This window comes from Mus pahari, chromosome 20 (genome assembly GCF_900095145.1).
Source record: "Mus pahari chromosome 20, PAHARI_EIJ_v1.1, whole genome shotgun sequence".
Lineage (NCBI taxonomy): Eukaryota > Metazoa > Chordata > Mammalia > Rodentia > Muridae > Mus > Mus pahari.
In genome coordinates this window covers 6,941,943-6,961,525 of record NC_034609.1, presented here as the reverse complement: position 1 = coordinate 6,961,525, position 19,583 = coordinate 6,941,943, and the positions used below count along the sequence as shown (strand labels likewise).

The following is a 19,583-nucleotide window of genomic DNA, read 5'->3' as shown; positions in this document are numbered from 1 at the left end:
CTCTGTCCAGATCTCCTCCCGACTTCTATGGGGAAGCCAAACTGCCTCCCTGCAAGGCTGGTTGCCATAGATGCAAGCAACCTGTGAACTCAGGCCAACTCCTTGAAACTTCACAGAGGCAAAGGCATTCCAGGACACACAGAGGCTGTGGCCAACTGCCCAGGGGGAGGAGACTGCTCTCTGCTCTCAGTTGCCCTTCAGGTTCTGCACCCTGGGGACCTGGCAGTGGCAGAATCATGTGGGCACCTGGTAAGGTGGCCGGGACCATGTGCTCCTCCTGCAACCTCCCCAGGGTGTTGATCTCCGCCTCAGCTTGGGCTCTTTCTCTTTCACTTTTCTATAAGCTGGCGTTGGGACTCCCCGGCTGGAAAGCACTGGGGGAAACCGGGGAAACCCCAGCTGATTCGCTCCTTGTGCCTCGATTGCTCGCGCTGGCTGCTGCCCTGCATCCTGCACCCTTCAACCAGAACCCGATGGAGGTACAGAATGGGAGGTGGTAGTGCTGGTGGTGGTGGATCCAACAATGGAATTTTTTTTTTTTTCCGAAAGCCTACGCCCCGGGCCCCTCCCAGCTCTGGCTCTGCTCAGGCACCCTTCTCCACTCCAGCTGCGGGCCAGGCCGCCCCGCCCTCTTGACCAAGACTTCAATACTCAGTGGCACTGTATGCAGAGTGTCCCCTTCTGTCCAGCCACTCTTCCCCGGAGTTCTCTTCTCCATCCTCCCCTTGCAGCTTGCGGGTTCTTCTGCGAGTCTCTCCCAATTTTCTGCGTCCAAAAGACTTGCAGTGCATCTCGTTACACGCTGCAGGGACCTTGCCAGGGCAGGACTGCCCCCCGCCCAGTTGCAGAGTTGGACGAAGACAGGATCCTGCTGTGTTTGGAAGACTGAGTTCCACATCTAACAGAGCTCAGAGAGGTCAGGAAAGGTACTAACTTCTCTGCTTGCCACATTCTTTCAAACTTCTGGCCCCGGCGAATGGATGGCTGCTATAGACTTTCTTTCTCTCTCTCTCTCTCCTCTCTCCCTTTGCAAAAATTACTCACCTTTTCCTTGTTGAAGATGCTTTTTCTAGGGAAATAAATGTGCAGGGATGGCCATAGGCCTGGGTCTGTATTAGCTATAGCTTAGCTCAAGGTTTAATCAAAGCAGTTGTCTGTCTGAAATGCCAGATGAAGGGAAGCAATAAGGGGGGAAGAATGTCCTGAAATAAAATCCTCACTCAGGTGGGCTTTAGATGAAAACCCAGCTCTCTCAACTGGGTTGGAGAGTGCAAAGCTGCAAGAATGGGAAGCTCAAAAGAATGACTATAGCCCCTCCCCCTGCATTTAAGATTATGTTAATATCCAAACGACATTAACGATCCAGGTTCCAGATAGAACCAGACAGAGTCCCGCAGAAGCTGAAATGGAAATGAGGTGACTGGCAGCAGCTACTTTCCACTGGTGATTTTAAATTGATTTCTGATACTCTCATTGGTGGCGCCAGGGAGGCCCCATTGACCTGCCAGGACTCTCCAATCTGAGCTGGTAAATAAACAGATTACTAAGGTTGCCACCTCAAGTTAGATCCTTATCAACATTGAATACTCACTAAAATTTAAAGGATTTCTTGAAGGAAGTTTAGAGGGATTGATAAGAGAGAAGCGACTCAAGAAGTAACAACAATATTAATAAAGGAGTAGAGACAAAACTATAGTTATTTTAGGCTTTTAGAATAAAAAATAAACTCGGGAGTTTTACTTAAAATGTGGAAGTGTCAGAAATTGCTTCAAGCTTGTTATAAATGTGGCTGCTTGTCCCCTGATCTTTATGCTTCTCCTTTTCCCTTCTGGGAGTCTGCAGTCCCATTCTGACTCGAATGGGTCCTCTTGCCTTGTGATCTGTTTTGCAACATGATAGGGGGGGTCAGGTTTTCCCTAGTTCAGACCCCTGTCAGGTTTCTAGTGGTTTAGATATTACCGCTGACTGCCGATGGGCAGGCAGGGGCAGCTCCACAGTGTGGCGGGAAGCTACTTCTCCTTGGAATTTTCCTGCAGATTGCTGGTGGGTTCGAGGAAAAATGCGATGGTGCTTTCCTAGTTAAATCTTGTTTCAATTCTAAGAAGTGCCCGTGGCTATATTGCATAATATAACATTTGTCAATGACACGGATTTTTTTTTTTATATATATATAAACTAATTTTGAGGATTTTAACAAAATGGCTTAAGGTTATTGAAACAATTTGGAAACAGAATTTTGACCTTGGGAAGCACTGCAGTTGAGCTGTGTGCTGCTGCTCCGTGATTTCAGGAAAGCAAAACAAAAAAAAAAAAAAAAAAAAAAAAAGGAGCTTTGTGGATTTTCCTGAGGGAACTATTTGTAACACCAGTCAGCTTTTATAAATGGCTATTTGACCCAAGGCTTTAAAACGTTTAGAATCCGATCTCTGTTTATGTAACTTTTCTTCTGAATGCTGGTTAACCACAACCCAGGAAATAATGTCTTCATCCCACAGCCTGTTACACAAATAACAGTCAACAACTTAAATTCTAGCCCCCAACTATTGTTCTAAGTATACACGTGTTTAGAGAGTGTCGTACTAGACATCTGTCTATAAATATTCGTGCATATGGCATATAACTCAATGACTTCTGCAGGGAAACAGGTCTTGGGAGGGTTAACCTCGTCCATCCCAGACAGAGCTAAGATTGCAATGCTGATAAAAATGAAATAATTTCCTATTCAACAGTTTTCCCACAGTTTTGACAGTGACAGTTACTAATTTATTTTGGGCCGATGTTGCTAGAATTTTGGCTTCTAATTACTTCTATAGCTGATATTATTAATTATATATTTAAGGATTCTAATCACATAATATCTGTATGCATCTGATCCCTTAGAGAAATTCATGATCTCTGAATGGAAATATCTGCCTAATGTATATCAGTTTTTTAAAATAATGACTCATAATGGGTAAATCTGGATTGACTTCTGTATCTGAATCTCTCTGCTTGGCATTCCACGCATCCACATAGGAAGCTAGGACTCAAAGAGAGATGGGAGGAGAAGCATCTCCCATTACATCATACTTGAGGTTGCATCTCAACATTGCGTGAGGTTTGTGCTTGCCTTTGCACTGGTGGGAGGAAACATTCTATCAGGATGTTGAGTAAAAAGGAGTGTTGTTAGGGCGAAATGGCATGCAATTGATGAATTATTTTATGGTGTTTCAGTTAACTAATATCAAAATTACATATGCATGTATACATATATTTATATGTCCTATAGATTTGTATACATGTGTGTTTGTGTGTATGTTAGCAGCTGTCAGCAGAAAGAAGGGCTATTTGCAATTGTTTTTGGATTTAGTGGATGGAAAAATCAATGTTAGCCTAGAAATCCTAACAGATATTGAAGTAAAAATTATTAACATGTTCAGAAGGAGCCTAGTGTGAACCTGAAAGTTACTAAGAGGAAGGCACCATGCCAGCCTGTCCTAGGCACAGTTCTGTTGAATTCTAATGCCATTCCATGTTTATTCCTACTGTACTGAAAGGAAAACTGTAAAATGGGGTGCTGCCGTCCCTCCCTAATGGAGTAGGATCTGCTGCTGAGCTTAAGGCTCACTCGTATCAATTCTCATTTTGTGGGTGTCATGTTCTTTGTGTTTAGTACAGTGAGAAAGGAAACACACACACACACACACACACACACACACACACACACACACACACGCCCATCTCTGCCAGGAAGCAGACACTGGCCATCATTTGAGCAATTATTTTGTTGTATATTAATGCTATCCTTTTCTAAAGTGTTATCCTGGGCCAGTGACGTGGCTTGGCCAGTGAATAAAGGAGCTGGCTACATAAGCCTGGTGACCTGAGTTCAAAGGTCAAAAGAGAACTCATTCCATAAAGTTGTCCTCTGACCTCACTCGCATATATACCATGCCACATGACCCTGTCACCCCCACCATGCAGACACACACCATGATAATGAAAGTTAAAAGAAAAGTAAGGAGTCCAGTGGCTGAGGTCAGAATCATCAAAGTGAGGTTATTTGAGCCAATTGATTATCAGTGTTTACACACATTCTCTGTCTGGAGACAGGAGTGTTTGAATGCATGTGTGTTTAAGTGCTTTATCACACTACAGGGCACAGAACTATACAGTGTGATGGTGATCTATGAACCTACTCCGTAAAATATGTGTGTTTTCTCCAAATGCTGATGATCTCTTCTGTCTTTTTGAGAGGTCACAGACCACATTAGGATGCTGATAGAAATTATTTTGCCAAATGAAGAAATAGAAACTGAAAATGGTCAAGGGTGGGGCACAGGGAAGAAATGACCACAGGATTGGTGGGGGAAGGGAGCTGAACTCATTGTTGTGAACAGAAAGAGGCCCTGGCAATGTTGTTGGTGGCCAATAACGTTGAGTCACAGAGTCACAGTTCTAGATGGACAGCTTACTCTTGAACTTTCCACTTGAACTGTAAAAGACGAGACAGCTTTTGAGAAATCATGACCAAGCTTTGAGGCAATCAAGGAACTGTCCCTCTGCTGAAAATCTTCATAAACGTATGTTTTTTTTTTTTTTCAATTGTATTTTGTGTTTATGTTGGGGAAGGGTTATAGGTGTGTGTGTGTGTGTGTGTGTGTGTGTGTGTGTGTGCACGCACGCTGGGGGGGTGTCATTCCTCAGGCATCAGGAAAGGAGAACCAGGCTCATCTGTCAAATCTCCCCTACACATAGTGAGTGTGGGTTTTTAGTTCCTTTAGTCCCTGTGCCTTACTCCCCTTTGTCAAGTGACAGGGTGCGCAGGGAGATGTCTGATCTAGTTTCACCTCTCCCCTGGGCTTCTGGCTAACTGGGCAGAGTGGGAGCTTTAATGGACCTAGTTTGGCTGCTGTGGATGGTCTCCCGGTGATCAGTGGGACTGAGCGTATGCATGGCTTGAATGGGCAATGCTTCCTTCTCATGTCTTATAGATCCAGGTCCTGCAATCATGCCTCTGTTCTAATTTCTCCTATCAAGAAATATATAGCCTAATGTTTTTATTATATTCCTTCCCACCACATCTGTCATATCCCACCATATAGAAAAAAAAATTGTATCTGAGATTTCCCTACGCTTAGACTCTTTTGTACAAACCAGAATTCCATGCTGCTGTGTGAGAAGGCTTTTCTTGAGGAGATACAAGACCACACACACACACACACACACACACACACTACTATTCACCCTATGTATGAAGCCCACAACCTACCAAACTAGGGATAACTTTGTCTAAGTTAGGGTTTCATTGCTGTGAAGGGACACCATGACCAAGGCAACTCTTATAAGGGACAATACTTAATTGGAGCTGGTTTACAGGTTCAGAGGTTCAGTCCATTATCATCAAGGCAAGAGCATGGCAGCATCCAGGCAGGCATGGTGCAGGAGGAGCTGAGAGTTCTACATCTTGTTCTGAAGGCAAATAGAAGACTGGCCTAGGAGGAGGGTCTCAAAGCCCACCCCCACAGTGACACACTTCCTGCAACAGGGTCATACTTACTTTAACAAGGCCACACATCCTAATAGTGCCACTTCCTGGGCCAAGAATATACAAACCACCATAACAACCAAAGTCCAACTTTTAAAATTGAGTTACTTACAGAAATATGAGTGAGAATTACTTATAAGAGCAGTAATAACTCAAAGCCAGCTGCATCATCAAAACCCACTTCAGCATAGGTGACAGCTCCTAAAACCTGAAAACCTAGAGCACACTGCACAGCCTACAGGCAGCTCAAAAGGTTAAAGTGTGCCCCCTTTCCTGGTAATTAGGTTGATCTGAGCCTCTTTTCGGTAGCCTGTCTGATTCCTGATCCTTCTAGGCAGCTGGTCTCATCTCAGAGTCCTCTGTCTTTGCAACTTGGCTTTTCTGAGACTAACACTCAGCAGTCTTGATTCTATACTCTGTGTGGGAATGTCCTAGTGAATCTTCTGAGTTTCAGGGACTTCCTGAAGCAATTTTGTGTTGTTTAATTTGTGACTTAAGGAGCTTCTTTAGAAGATAAAAGGTTTGAGTCTGGGAGGAAACTGCAACCAACATATGCCCACTTCTTCCCTGAATATGTACTTCTTGTTAAAGAGTCCAAGAATGTAGTAGTGGTTAGCTCCATAGGCTAGTTCTTGCTTCTCTTCCCATGGGCCCTTTCCTACTCTATCCAGCTACCGTTTCATTCTTTTACTAGTGGTTTATTTCTCAACCAGTAGTTGAGAGCTGGGTCTCTACACCTTGTGTCTGAACTGGGGATCCTCTCCTGGTGATCTCATCCTGGCTCACTGGTTTTACTGCTTTCATATGCTGATGATTCATAAATTTGTGTGTCTAGTCATGACCTCCCATGTGAACTCCAGACTCCTATTCAAAGCCTACCTAACATCCCTGAGTACATGTTCGACACGTTGGATTCTCAACTTTACTCCGAAATCCACCTGTCCCCATAGTCCTTCCTATGTTACTTGGTGACAATTCCATTTTTTAAGTTATATAGATAACCAATGAGTAAGTCAGTGTGAGTTATATTTAATTTGTTTTTCTCATGCCGGCACTGACTTAGCCATAGTGTTCAATATCTCAATGATAGCAATGATGGACTTTGACACTTCGCCACTTCTCACCCCATGGCTTATTATATTGCTGTCTGTAGCTCAGACTTGAAGGTTTTAAATTAGATCTTTAAATTATGGATACACTTTTTCTGGTGCTGTTTGTTTCCTGGGTGCAGAGGTCTCTGGCCTAAAAATACAGTGACTTTCTCTTGCCTCCAGTGTAGAGTGAGATGATATGAACAGGGGAATTATAATAGACAGAGCCACTGAAAACTGAGAAAAAGGAGGGCGGTGATAGCCGCTGGTTCCTAGCAGTTCAAAACTCAGTCAGGCCTGGTTCCTTAGTTCTCTTTACCCTCAAAGCAGAAAGTAGGCCCTATAAAAGTTCAGGCTTATTCCCAGAGAATCAGAGCACAGTCCAAGAAAGTAGTTCTGTGAGGGGAATTCTGAGCACATGTGAGAAAACTTCAAGGAAACAAGACATGTGTTCTGTGACCTCAGTTTCTTCACAACACAGAATTCTCAGAATGTTTCTTCATTCTCCTCTCAGGTACAGCAGATAGGAGTGAGTTCCCTTCAGCTGTTGTCATTCATAGGCCTCTATGGAAAAAGATATTTTTTACCACCTGTGGCTTGTTCTTGTGATTGGACAATTTACTCCGGTGACTCTTTTTAAACCCTTAGAACATAAATTTATTCTGATATTCTGAATAAAGTTGGGTATTGCACAGGATTTTTTTTTTTTCTGCCTCATTTTTAGGCTCTGCTCTCCCAGGTTAACACTACCAACTCGAGTGGTGAACACCAAAGGATAGGTTTCTTGACCTTTACCTTCACCTTTTGAATATTCGGCTCCTTCCTAGACCCTTCCTCTTTTTTCCATAGCAATACATTTTCAATTAAGTTGTATACTTCCTGGTGTTAGAGTTAGAGACATTCTTTTATATAGTTGATATTCTTTTCATTTATTTGTTTTTCTTTTATGTTTAAATATCTTTTTAAACGTTGGCGTTTCCTTTGAGTTTTAGTGAGATTCATTCCATTAAGAGATAGTACTCACACCACCCCCAAGTCTGGTTCCTCTTCGTCTGTGAATCTGAACACCAGAGAGGAACCAATACGGTACTATGTAACCTTTAGACTACCTGGTCAGATCTGCAAGACATGACCTTAAAACTTTCTCAGGTCTTAATGAGAGATTCAGATACACACGTCATATAATCTATAACCTGAGAATAGGCTGTTCTAATGAACCCTGGATTTGATCTTTGCCCCAAGACTATGTGTTCCTTTGAAAATTTGTTGATGCCTAGACAAGCAAGGAGGAAAATCAGTTTCATTTCTAAGTAGTCAAGTATTTGTTTGGGGGGTAAAGTGCCATACTGCCTTGGAACTTGCTGTATGGTCTGGTTCTGATTTCTCGTTCACCTGTTCTGCCTCTCCCGTGCTGTATTTACAAGTATGGTCCATTACAGCCAGCTTGAAAGTCTCTTATTTTTCTGGTCCTATACTTAATCTTAGCACCTAAATGCAGTCAATTGTCACTTTCAAAAGTCCATTTTGTTCCTTCAGTAATATCTATCAATACCAGTACCCTTTGACCTGGGATGTGTTCATTATGGTCCAAGACAATGGTGGACACAGGATTATGGCACTTCATATCTGTTTCTTGTCCTGTTGCTTGTGTGACTTAGTTGTCTTTCACAAGACTTTTCCTCTGGCTGAGTATAACTTCTTTACACCCAGGGGTTTGAGGATGTATGTATCTATATACATACATACATACATACATACATATATCCTGGTTTTCCCCTCCCTTGAATCCTCCCAGATCCATCCCACCTCCTTTCCCAACCAAAACCGAACCTATTATTTCTTGCCTTGCAAAGCAAACAGACAGGCAAACAAACAAAAACACTATAAATCTTAAAAGTAAAAACACAAGAAACACAAACACACACACACACACACACACACACACACACACGACCCATAAAAACACAACATCGGAAACCATAATATACAAACAAAAGCCAACTAAGACAAAAAATGCCCACAGAATGTAATATGAGTCTACAAAAATTCCACCAAGTTCACTTTGTGCTGGCCATCTACTGCTTGGCATGATGCCTCCTGTTACGTGTGGTAAATATACCTACTAATGGTCTTTTTGTTAGTGGGAATCAATTGCCTTGTCCACTTTATATAATCCTGAACACCTGTAAGGCAGGAAGTAGAGCCTGCCAACACTTAAGGACAAAATGTTCAATTCTGACTGCCATACTTGTATCCTTCTTCTGGGAAATAGAACTCATAAGGCCATCCTCCACTCAGGATCAGAGGACATAGATGTCATCTTTTGACAAGTAGACTGGCATGGATATCCACAGGCTGATATTTTACAAAGGGTAGTATTATAAAAAAATCTTGGGACGTACTACTGTTCTTTTCCAAATCTTCCTCTGTTTTCTCCTCTAAGTAAAATCCAGATTCAGTCATAATGACTGGTATGCTCACTATCTCTTCTATTCCCTTTTCTTTGTTTACTGATTTGCTAACGCAGACATTGTTTCTGCTTATCAAACATCATTCTATGTTTTTGCTCAAGATCCTTTGAAGTTTCTGTTATTTTCTTTTTGCCTAGAATTCTCTTATTTGAGATATGTCCACCCTCCTTTACCTCCCCCTTTGGGGCTTGACTTGAGTTCCCCATTTACATTGAAGCTTTCTGTTAACACCAATCTTCAAATTGCACGCCCAACAACAGCTGATACCTCACACCTTCTCTACATCTCTGTTGTTATCTAATACAATGCAACTTTGTAATACTTCGTCTGAAACTTAGAGGGTCAAATATGATTAGGGATACAGGCTTCCAGGTTTTAAAAAGTTAAACAATATCTGATGGAGCAAATGGAAACAATAAAACATACTCAGATACTAATTCAAAAATGAACTAAATGCAGTTTATAGAGACATATACCTGTTCACTTAATGTTTAGTTAACTGATACAGTACAAAGAATGTTTCAGTTTTCAAAGCTTTTCTTATGTTCATAAAAAGGAACTCTGGATGTGTATATGCTTGATTTAATAACTTGTGAACAATTCTTTTCTTCTGTTAAAATGTAAACTATAGTGGAAAATGTATTTTTATTATTTTCCTCATTGACACAGCTCTGTCATTGTTGGTTCTGGCATACGGTAGTTTCTATTAGAAATTCAATGAATGAATGAATGAATGAATGATACAATGCTTCTAAAGAAAAACCAACAGGTTAAAAAAATAGTAAAGACTTGGCAGGGTTGCCCATACCTGGCAATTCCAGTCCTCAACAGGCAGAGACAAGAAGATGTTGAGGTCAAGGCCAGTCTGGGCTACAGTGTAAGTTTTCATTTTTGAAAACCATATAACAACCACCCATCCACCCAACCAATCAACCAACTGAACAATATAAACTAGTGAGAGAAAGAAAGAGGTATTTTCAAAGAGAATCTACTTATTAACATTTTAGTTATCCATTAAATTGTTTGCTTCAGTTGCCAGTTCAGTAATGTTGAGTTCCTAGAATATATGGTCTGTATTCTAAACTCTTGATAAGTTTTGAGTCACCAAGAGGCATGAGACAAGAGTTGGGAATTAATCCTGACAGATAGGAAATTTAAATGTGCCAGGGTTAGATAGATCTTGGTTATAACTAAAATAAGAAAAGGAGATACTAATTTTGGAATCTCAAGACTGTAATAAAAGTGGGTTACCCAGTTGAAAATATTAGTCATTTGGAGTACTGGCCTATAGATCAAACTACTAAGAGCATAGCCTGTAAATTAGCAAGTAAAAAATTATCAGTTATGGCCAATTGCAAGACTGTTATTTAGGAGTCAGGTCACATACACAAAGGATTATTACAGAGCTGGTTACCCTGAGAGAAGCAATGCTCAGTGAAGACTTTGGGAAAGCCTTGCTCTTTTCTGAGCTCTTCAAGAAAGGAGGTTAAACGTCACATATTTTTGCTTGCATGTCAAACTTGCACCGCCTGCTGTCTTCTGAAACACTTTTTCTGTCTACCCAGTGCCTATCTTCACATGTATGTCTTTAAACAGTCACTTCTTGTATAAAGGCTTCAATGCAAAATCAAACTTTATACCAGTCTCCTGTCTTGCCCCTAGAAATTTGTCAGCATTCTACCTTTGTGAGCTCACCAAGCAATTTCAGTACTGGTAGGTGGAGGAAGAAAGATGCCGAGTTCAAGGTCAGCCTGGGCTACCTTGGTAAGACCTTGTGTCCAAAAGCCATCCATCCATCCAACCAACCAACCAACCAACCAGCCAACCAACCAACAATAATCAATCAACCAACCAGTCAACCAACCAGACACATGCATCACAAATATAAAATATAGATTGGGAAAAGAAAGAAGAGCAATTTCAAGGATAACTGATTTATTAGTGCATATTATTTGTTTGTTGAATTGTTTGATTCAGAACTATACATATGGAATAAAGCTTCAGTAAGACTCAGTTTAATGGAAACATATTTATGAAACTTCTCAGGCATGGAAAATACTCAGAGCTGTAATAACGGAGTCAGGAAGGCTGACATGAGAGAAGCACTGAATCCTTGTATGCCTGCCACCTTGCCTGTAAGATTATGGATCTTTACAAATGCTATTTGTGTTGCCTCTAAGCCACCCCTTGTTGTTGAGCGTAAAGAAAACTAAGTGTCTGAGGAAATGTATTTGGCTAGTTTTGATCAGTATGGGTTATCCCTGGTCAGAACATATGGCTTTTGAGAACTCTCAGTGTACTCCTTATTTTTAGGATCAAGATGTGAACTAAAATCCCCTAGGAGCATAATTTGACCCAGGATGCAGGCAGGCTACTCGGATTCATTATTAGAAATGTGAATGTTTTAGAATATAGACTACATAATAGAACCAACCCTGAACTGTTTAATATTTTATGCCACATTTTATTATAGAGTGGGTAAATTTGCAATTTCAAAGAAAATGCTTTCATAAATGAAAGGAAATATGGCAAACTCTAATCTCTAAATTCATTCAAACAGGGCTCTTTTGGTTTTCTTAATTTTCTTTGCAAGTATTTTAGAAACAATTCAACAGTAGAGGGTAAGGGAAGTTTACAAAACTAGGCATGCTGTTGACATGCAATTTATCTACTGCCTCTTCTTACAAGAATATAAAATATTAAATATATCATCTTAGAATTATAATGTCACAGTGTGAGTCCAATGATGATTTACACATTTATATTCTATAATTTTAGATGTTAACTCTTGTAAAGCAATGCCCTAGTGGTTGCTTGTGAAGAAACATGAGACATAAGTTTTCTGAGGTCTTGTTTGGCTTGCCAGGAATGTACTTATCTTATTAACCTTGGCCTTTCTTAACCCCAGCCACTGTTATTTACCAACCAGGTCTTCCAAGCCGTAGATATTAGTTCTGGAAGGCTAACATCAGGGCAGTTCTGCTGAACAATAGTGCCTATTTACTGATCACTCTCTTTGTGCCTGGTTCTCTGCCAAGTTATGGGAGAGACAGACATAAGTAATCATGAAACTCTCCAGAGATGTATTATCTAATGGGGAAGTTAGTAGCTGTCAATCTAGAGTTGAGTACCCTTGGTGTAGAATGACTGTCTTTAAATGCATCGTTTTCCTTCATAGACAGGCATCAGGACATGCTGCCCTTGTTAAGAATGTACTGGTCCATCCAACATCTCCTTCTCCTGTGTGTCTGGTTCTTATCCCTGACACATATGACTCAAATAGTCTGTTCAGTGCTGTCAGTTAGAAGGTGATAGAATGGCTTTGAACTCAGGTCTCACTTTAGATTCTGCAGTCTTCATATGAAGACTACTATTTGCTAGTAGTTTTCACAGGTAATAATCAGCAAGCATAACAATGTGACTAAGAGAATGTAAACTTCCATAATTTATAGATGAAATCTATGTAAAACAACAAATTACTAAAACTTACTAGAGAGTTCAGAAAGTTTGCTAGAGAGTAAGTTTATATTTTTCAATAGTAAATGGTCACTAGCTAGCGTAATACCTTAGTAAAACAGATCATACAACATCTCCCAGTAGAGACACAATTCTCCATGACAAATTGTGGTTTGAGGACTGAATAGGTGACTCAGAACAAAAGCAAAAACAACAAAAAAAGCTAATGTCAAGTTCCAAAGCGGGTAAGGAAGAATGTGACTCTTCAAAATTGGAGAACTGTATGCATGAAAAGGTATAGTAAATATTGAATTTAATACAGAAATGTGAAGAAATGTTCTTGGGACCTAATGAGGCTAGAACATTGTTTCAACCTTAAAGGAAGTGCTGAAGGCAATGATAAGAGCATGTTTAGACAGGATACTTATGGTGTGCCAGAAAGTGCAAAAAGGAGAGGTCGGTGCTGTTAGCAAAAGTGTCAAGGAGGAAGTGGGATAGCTGAGCTATTGTGGGTTAGAATAAGGAGAATTATTCTGGAACACTGGTTGGTTCTGACCCTTAAGCTCGCTATTTGCAAATAGTACATTGAATTCACAGCAGTGTAGTAGCATTTTGAGTCATAGTGTTGATGCTGTAGGACAGCTAATTCTAAGATGTAAAACAGCAACTCCAAGTCTACTAATAACTACACCTTTATATATAGTCAATCCATGTAGAATTGCAAGACTAACCATCACAATCCTACTTAGTTAGGACAAGTTGCCTTCATCTTGGAACTGAAGTTTGTGTGGGCAGCTAGCATAATGCTCACATATTCTTGGTAGGCCAGTAAACTCTAGTGGATAACTAATGTGTGTTGGGGAGGGGGTATTGCATGTAGCTTTCCCTACCTTGCTTAAGCTCTGGGATTGGACTTTGTTACCAGCCCCCCACCCAGTTTTCCTTGCATCCATGGATAAAAGACCCATATGTTGCTCATTTTCAACTTGCTTTTTGGCACAATATCTGGGTACTACTATCTTCCACCTGGAAAAGTATGCCCTTATTAATATTCTTATCTCTGCACCTCCACCTGCCCTAAACTTTAGTGGCTCAGATATATCTAGTCCCTACTAAATACCCCTGACCACCTGCCTGTGTGAGTGGCCACAGACTGCCACTCCTCCTGAGACCTCACATGGCTGTTTAGCTTGACAAAGCATGACAAATTCTTCTTCTACCTCCTACCTGTCTCTTTTCCTCCAGGGACCTGGATGTCCTGTCTATTCCTCCCCCCAACCCGCAAGCCCCCAGCAATTGTATCGTGGCTTCTTTACTGACAGATCAAGAACCAATTGGGGAACAGGACCTTAGCATCAGCAATGGCCCTGGGCAGGGGGGTAGTCGGTCCCAAAACACATTGTTGAACCCAAACTTTATCTCACTGTGTAAATCTACACAATGCATTTAATTTTTGTGTTTTCTTTTCTGAAAAAAAAAAAAAAAAGATGATTAGACCAAATTCTGGGGCTGCTAAATTTGGTATTCTGAAGAAAGAAAAGCCTTGACAATATATGCTGTGGTCGTCAACTATGACCTTATATGTGGTACTTCAACACTGAATTATGGTCACCTCCAGTATAATTTCTGTATTTCAAAGATAAGCTGTCCAAGGTCATGAAGCTATTTGAAGACAGAACTAAAAATGTGTGTTCTTGTTTCTTGGCTTCCCATCTCCTTCATAGCTCTGACAATGTTGAGGAGGATTCAGATTTTATCAAAAATTCTTCAGCTTCAATGTGATACAAGCTATTATTGTTTTAGGAACTTAATGGGAACATGGTAGCATGCATGGGAATATAATAAAAGATGGTGAATCCTCTACCGTTGTTCAGAGAACAATCCAAAGACAGAGATTCTGCCTTTTTAGAAACAAATACTTGTTAGTAAATGTTAGGGGTATACTGGATGCTACTCACCTAGAAGGCTATGGCCCGTGCTTATGTGGAGATGATTTATGCTATGCTTTTACATGGGATATGTATTCTATAAAACTGTGTTATACTTTTTATTGTTGGTGTCAATATGACATACAGTGCAGGGGGGAAAAGTAGGAATAATTTACTTTGATTCACAGTTTTGTTTAAAGTCCATGATTGGATGGCTGCAGTGTCTCTCAGCCTATAGTGAGACAGTGCGTGGTAGAAATAAGACAGAGAGCAAAGGTGTAATTCAGGGTGCTAGGGGGGGCAGATAGCATAATAGAACAGGAAGGGATCAATTCACCTTTCCAAGGCATTTCCTCAGTCACTTACTTCCCTTAACTAGGACCCAGCTCTACCTCCTCTGTACAACCTATTCAAATATTGATACCAATAGAATAATCTATTTCTGAAGCCAGGACTTCCATGATGCAAGTACTTCCCCTAATCTCTGCCTCCAAACACCATTTGCACAGGGGACGACCACACCTGAATCATATGACTTAACATTTTAGGATATGTTAAGTCCTAAGTTATAGCAAAGCCTTTTAAGATGTCTTTGTTCTCAATGTGTGTGTGTTAAAGAATCTACTTTTCAGTAATTTAGTCATGTAGCATGGCAGCCTTCCATATGTGGATATTGTCCTGATGTAAGAAGCAAGTTATCAATGTCTATCTGTCAGATCCTTCAGTTCCCCCCTCAACAAGTCAATTCTTAAGAGTGTAGCAAGCTTGATCCACAAGGAATGGCACAGCATTTGCTGTTGCCTAGGAAACCCACTTTCTTGATACTGAATTTAAAGAGGATGATTGAAGTAATATAAATCAGAGAAAAAAATTTTAAAAATTAACAAGGTAAAAATGACCATCCTTAGTAGTGGCTTGATGAATACTACTTTACCAGAGTAATAGTTGGCCTTCTGATAACTATTTTAACAAGTAATAGTTGATTAGGTCAATGGAAAGAAGATATACTTTTAAATTAAGTCCTTTCTCTTGGAGGCCAGGGATCTACTGGCTCTCCCTGAAATAATTACACATAACCCCTATAGAAGAAAAAAAAATGACAACTGAGAGTATGGATACTGTCTGCTGACCAGGCCAGGGAGAGGGAAAGCAGTAGCCACATTCCTTACCCAGGCCTCTGAAGTTTGTTATGCCAACGGACAAATAAACTTGGTTAATCAAAAAAGCCCGGGTCTTAGCATTTCAGCAAGCTGTTGGATCGCTGCTAGAAGCTTTGTTTCCTTGTCAGGAAGGGCCCATCAAGCAATGCTGTAGACAAATGATGCTTGGGATCACTCCCAGAATCTGTTGCTACTCTGTTGATTGACATATACCGTGTAAACCGCTCTCTATGTTGCACAAAAGGCCAAGTATTCAAAATAAGTGATGTCTGAGGTCTCATCAGCAAGAATAACTAAAGCAAAGGAGAATGGCAGTCACTGCTGGTGAGACTGTCTGTAGACAGAATAGACCCCAAGGGATTTTTATGGTCAAAAGTATACCAGTATTCAACAAAATAACCACTGTGTTCTAGATTGCTTTATTTGATGGCGTTATTACTGAGGACTGTGGCGGTCATTCTGTTCACTTCTGCAGGAGGCAGTAGAAATATTTGAATCTGGCCATTTGTCAGAAGGAGCTGAGCTGTGTCATTAGGCTGTTGTTTCTTCTGACGGCATGTTATCGGCAGGTGATAGCAGGTACACGCGTCATTACAGTTGTCATGCAACATTTCCCGAGACAAACAGATGGGGTGTGTCTTCTGTGGCAGTGCTGAGTGATCACATTGTGATTGGAATCAGAGTGACTGCTATAAATCATAGCATACACTTTAATAGTTAAACAATTATCTCTAGTGGCAGCACTAGAAAATTGCTTTGTGATGATTTGCTGATTTTTATAATGAATTATAACGACATTTTATGTGGATCTTTTTATCTAAATACCACAAGGAATCAAAAGCAGATCCTTTATTTTAAATGCATAGCTGGGGATCTTTTGTGTTCATTACACTTCTCTGGACAGGAGGGAGGTAGTTTATCTTTAACAGCCAATCCCCAAAGTTCAGGAAACAGCTTTCCGTATCTATTTCTCCAATTAAAAGTGGCATACATGCACAATACTTTTATCATATAAAGATAACATGGAGAAGGAATGAAGGAACACAGAAGTGACCACTATTAAAGTCAAGCCTAGCTAGACTATTTTGGTGCTGTAACCTACAAATAAACAAGATATGGATTGGGCTATGGCTGGAAAGAAAATATATTTTTTTGAGGAGCAAAGACTACAGGGCTTCTTCTCTGCCTCTTGCTTCACTTTCCACCAACTTGGCCTGATTCCTCTAACATCTTCTCTACTCTCATTCCTCTACCTCCGCAGTATCTATGTTATTTGAAACTTATCTCAAACTCTCAACCTTTGAAAACCTCACCCTCCTGTTCTGCTGTGTGGCTTTGTTCATCTCCTCATGATCTTTCACAGCTTTCTTCAAAATTTTAAGACCCTGTCCAGAGGTGTGTCATCTCAAGTAGACTATCATCATCTCACGTACAAATCCACTGGCTTTCGTTCTTAGGTCTGATAAACAGTTTATGTCACAATCGCCCTATCACCAACGGCAGTAAAAGAATCAAATATAAACATAAAATTTTAATACAAATACAACAGTAGATTTGAGTCTTCTCTGTGTGCCATGGCCCATTTTACACAGCTCACATGCATGAGGTGCTGAATTGCACAATCATCCTGGGAGGTAGATATTACTGCTTTTGCAATTCCGTGGGTGAAAGTGTCTTGAGTTAACTCACACATGCTGTGGTATTGCTGGCTGGTGGCTAAGTCATGTTTCAAAATTGCATGTGCCTCAGCTTTTCAGCTTTGGAGATGTGGTTGGCTCCTGGGAGGAAGTGGATTTCTGGTTTGTTCTCTTTTACTTCATTTACTCTCAGATGGTCACGTAGGGCTGTGGCTACTGTGCACAGCTTGACAGCACAGCACGGGATGTATTCAAGGTGTGGATCACTAGGTTAGGAATAGGAAAACCAGACACAGAAAATACATTCATAGAAAGTAATAGTTATTCACCATTTCTAGAGTTTTTTTTTTTCCTAACAAAAACAAAGCAAAGGGTCTTAACTTGGTTACTGCATTAAGAGTGGTGGTAATACAGGTAAACATATTTCTTGTCTCCTTTGAATGAGACATGGTGTTTGCAGAGTGCTAAGTGACATGGTCATAGTCTTATCAAGCACCACATAGCCTAAGTACCTTTATACAAGATTACATAGATATATTTCATAGTTGCTTGATTAATGAGTAATGAAAGCAACTAAACCTCCCCTGTCTAATACGTTTAACATTTGCTGTTATTTTCTCAAACTTAATGCTTGAGCTTATAGATGCATTCAAATTGCAATTTTAAACTTCAAAAGCTACAAGGTGTTTCCTATGCCTTTTATTTGGGAAGGGCATGTTGCTAATTCCCCCAATTTTTAATTTTTATTACTTGCCCTAATTTTTTTGTGACTATATTTAATTATCTAGTCTTATACTGAGAGCCTTATGCCCATGTTTCCATATTAAAGCCAGGAACATTACAGTCCATGTAGCATGCTTTCTAGCTTCCTTCTGACTCTAACTGCCTCAAGCTGGACACTGAGGAGATGGTAGAGGCCTAAGAGGCTGAATTTCTCCTGGACCAGCTAAGAAGGATTGAAGAAGACTTTTAGATGGAGGGACCTTAGTTAGGGATGCTCCTCCAGAATAGGCGTGAGTTCGCTTTAACAGTGCTTCTGCACTGGCCTATAGTGGGTGGCAGGCTGAATCTCTCACTTTCAATTCCGTTTCTTCATCTTATGGCTCATCAGATCTGAGTATGTTAGTTTCCTTTGGCTTGTCAGATTTTTTTTTTTTTTTTTTTTTTTTTTTTTTTTTTTTATTTACTCCACAGAAGCCAGGATCATCTGGGAAGAGAGAACCCCTGTTGAGAAAATGCCCCACCAGATTCCCCTAAGGTCATCTTCTTGATTAATGATTGATATGGGAGGTCTCAGCCTCTGTGGGTGGTGCCATCCCTGGGCAGCTAGTCTGAGTGATATAAAAAAGCCAGCTGATAAGAACAGGCAGTAAACAGTTTTCCTTCACGACCTCTCTTTAGTTCCTGCCCTAACTTTTCTTCATAATGTATTATAAACTGAGGACTGAATTAAACCATTTCCAATCCAAGTCGCTCTTACATATGGTATGCATCACAGCAACAGTAACCACACTAGGATATCAGTGAGAACACATAGGATTTTGTTGAGAAGCAAAGCCTTCATTTTTTTTTCTGTTATTTTATTCCTTTCTACAGGTATATTTAAGGGAAAATCAAATTTCCTGGCTGGTAGGGATGTGTTATAATTTTTATGAGTCAGCTGTGGGTATTATAACAGAATTCTAGAGACTGAGTGGTTTAAACAGGGAGAGTTTGTTTCTTACAATTCTGGAGGCAGGGGATTTTAGGAATGAGAATCCAGCTGATTTGTGTTCTGGTGAGAGATGATGTTTCCTGCTCCCGAGAGGGCTACCATCTTCCCATGTTCTTACATGGTAGGGGAGAAAGGAAAGAAGAAGATGACAGGATGAGTGGGGGAGAGAAGGGCAGGGAGAAGCTAGCATCCCCTAGGAGGGATGTTGTTGAATTGTACCTCCAGTTTTTGCCTTTCCTCTCCTCCCTGGCATTCACTCTTCCTTATGTGGACTAGAGATGAAGTCTTGGAGTGGGCTGCTGATATCAAATGCTAAGTAAGAGATCTCCTCTCTAGGAGTTAGTCTTCAAGTTAATATGCAAACCCTCTTACAAAGACTCACTTGGTTGAAAATTCTCAACTGAGGAATAATGAATGACTGAGAAACATCTGAAAAAAATGTTCAACATCCTTAATCATCAGGGAAATGCAGATCAAAACAACCTTGAGATTCCATCTCACACCAGTCAGAATGGCTAAGATCAAAAATTCAGGTGACAGCAGATGCTGGCGAGGATATGGAGAAAGAGGAACACTCCTCCATTGCTGGTAGGATTGCA

The 19,583-nt window shown here is 40.6% G+C and overlaps 1 protein-coding gene across 6 annotated transcripts in view; it reads left to right on the top strand.

Annotated features, from left to right (window-relative positions):
• Positions 1–19,583, top strand: part of Il15 (interleukin 15) — a 67,214-nt gene continuing 47,631 nt past the window's right edge. Inside the window, exons 1-3 of one of the 6 annotated variants that reach the window (XM_029532331.1) lie at positions 181–249; positions 345–479; positions 809–926. The gene's annotated coding sequence lies outside the window, so the exon portion shown is untranslated. Of the gene's footprint in view, positions 927–19,583 lie in introns of all 6 variants that reach the window. The other 5 variants (XM_029532329.1, XM_021220641.1, XM_029532330.1 and 2 more) reach the window with 5 other exon arrangements.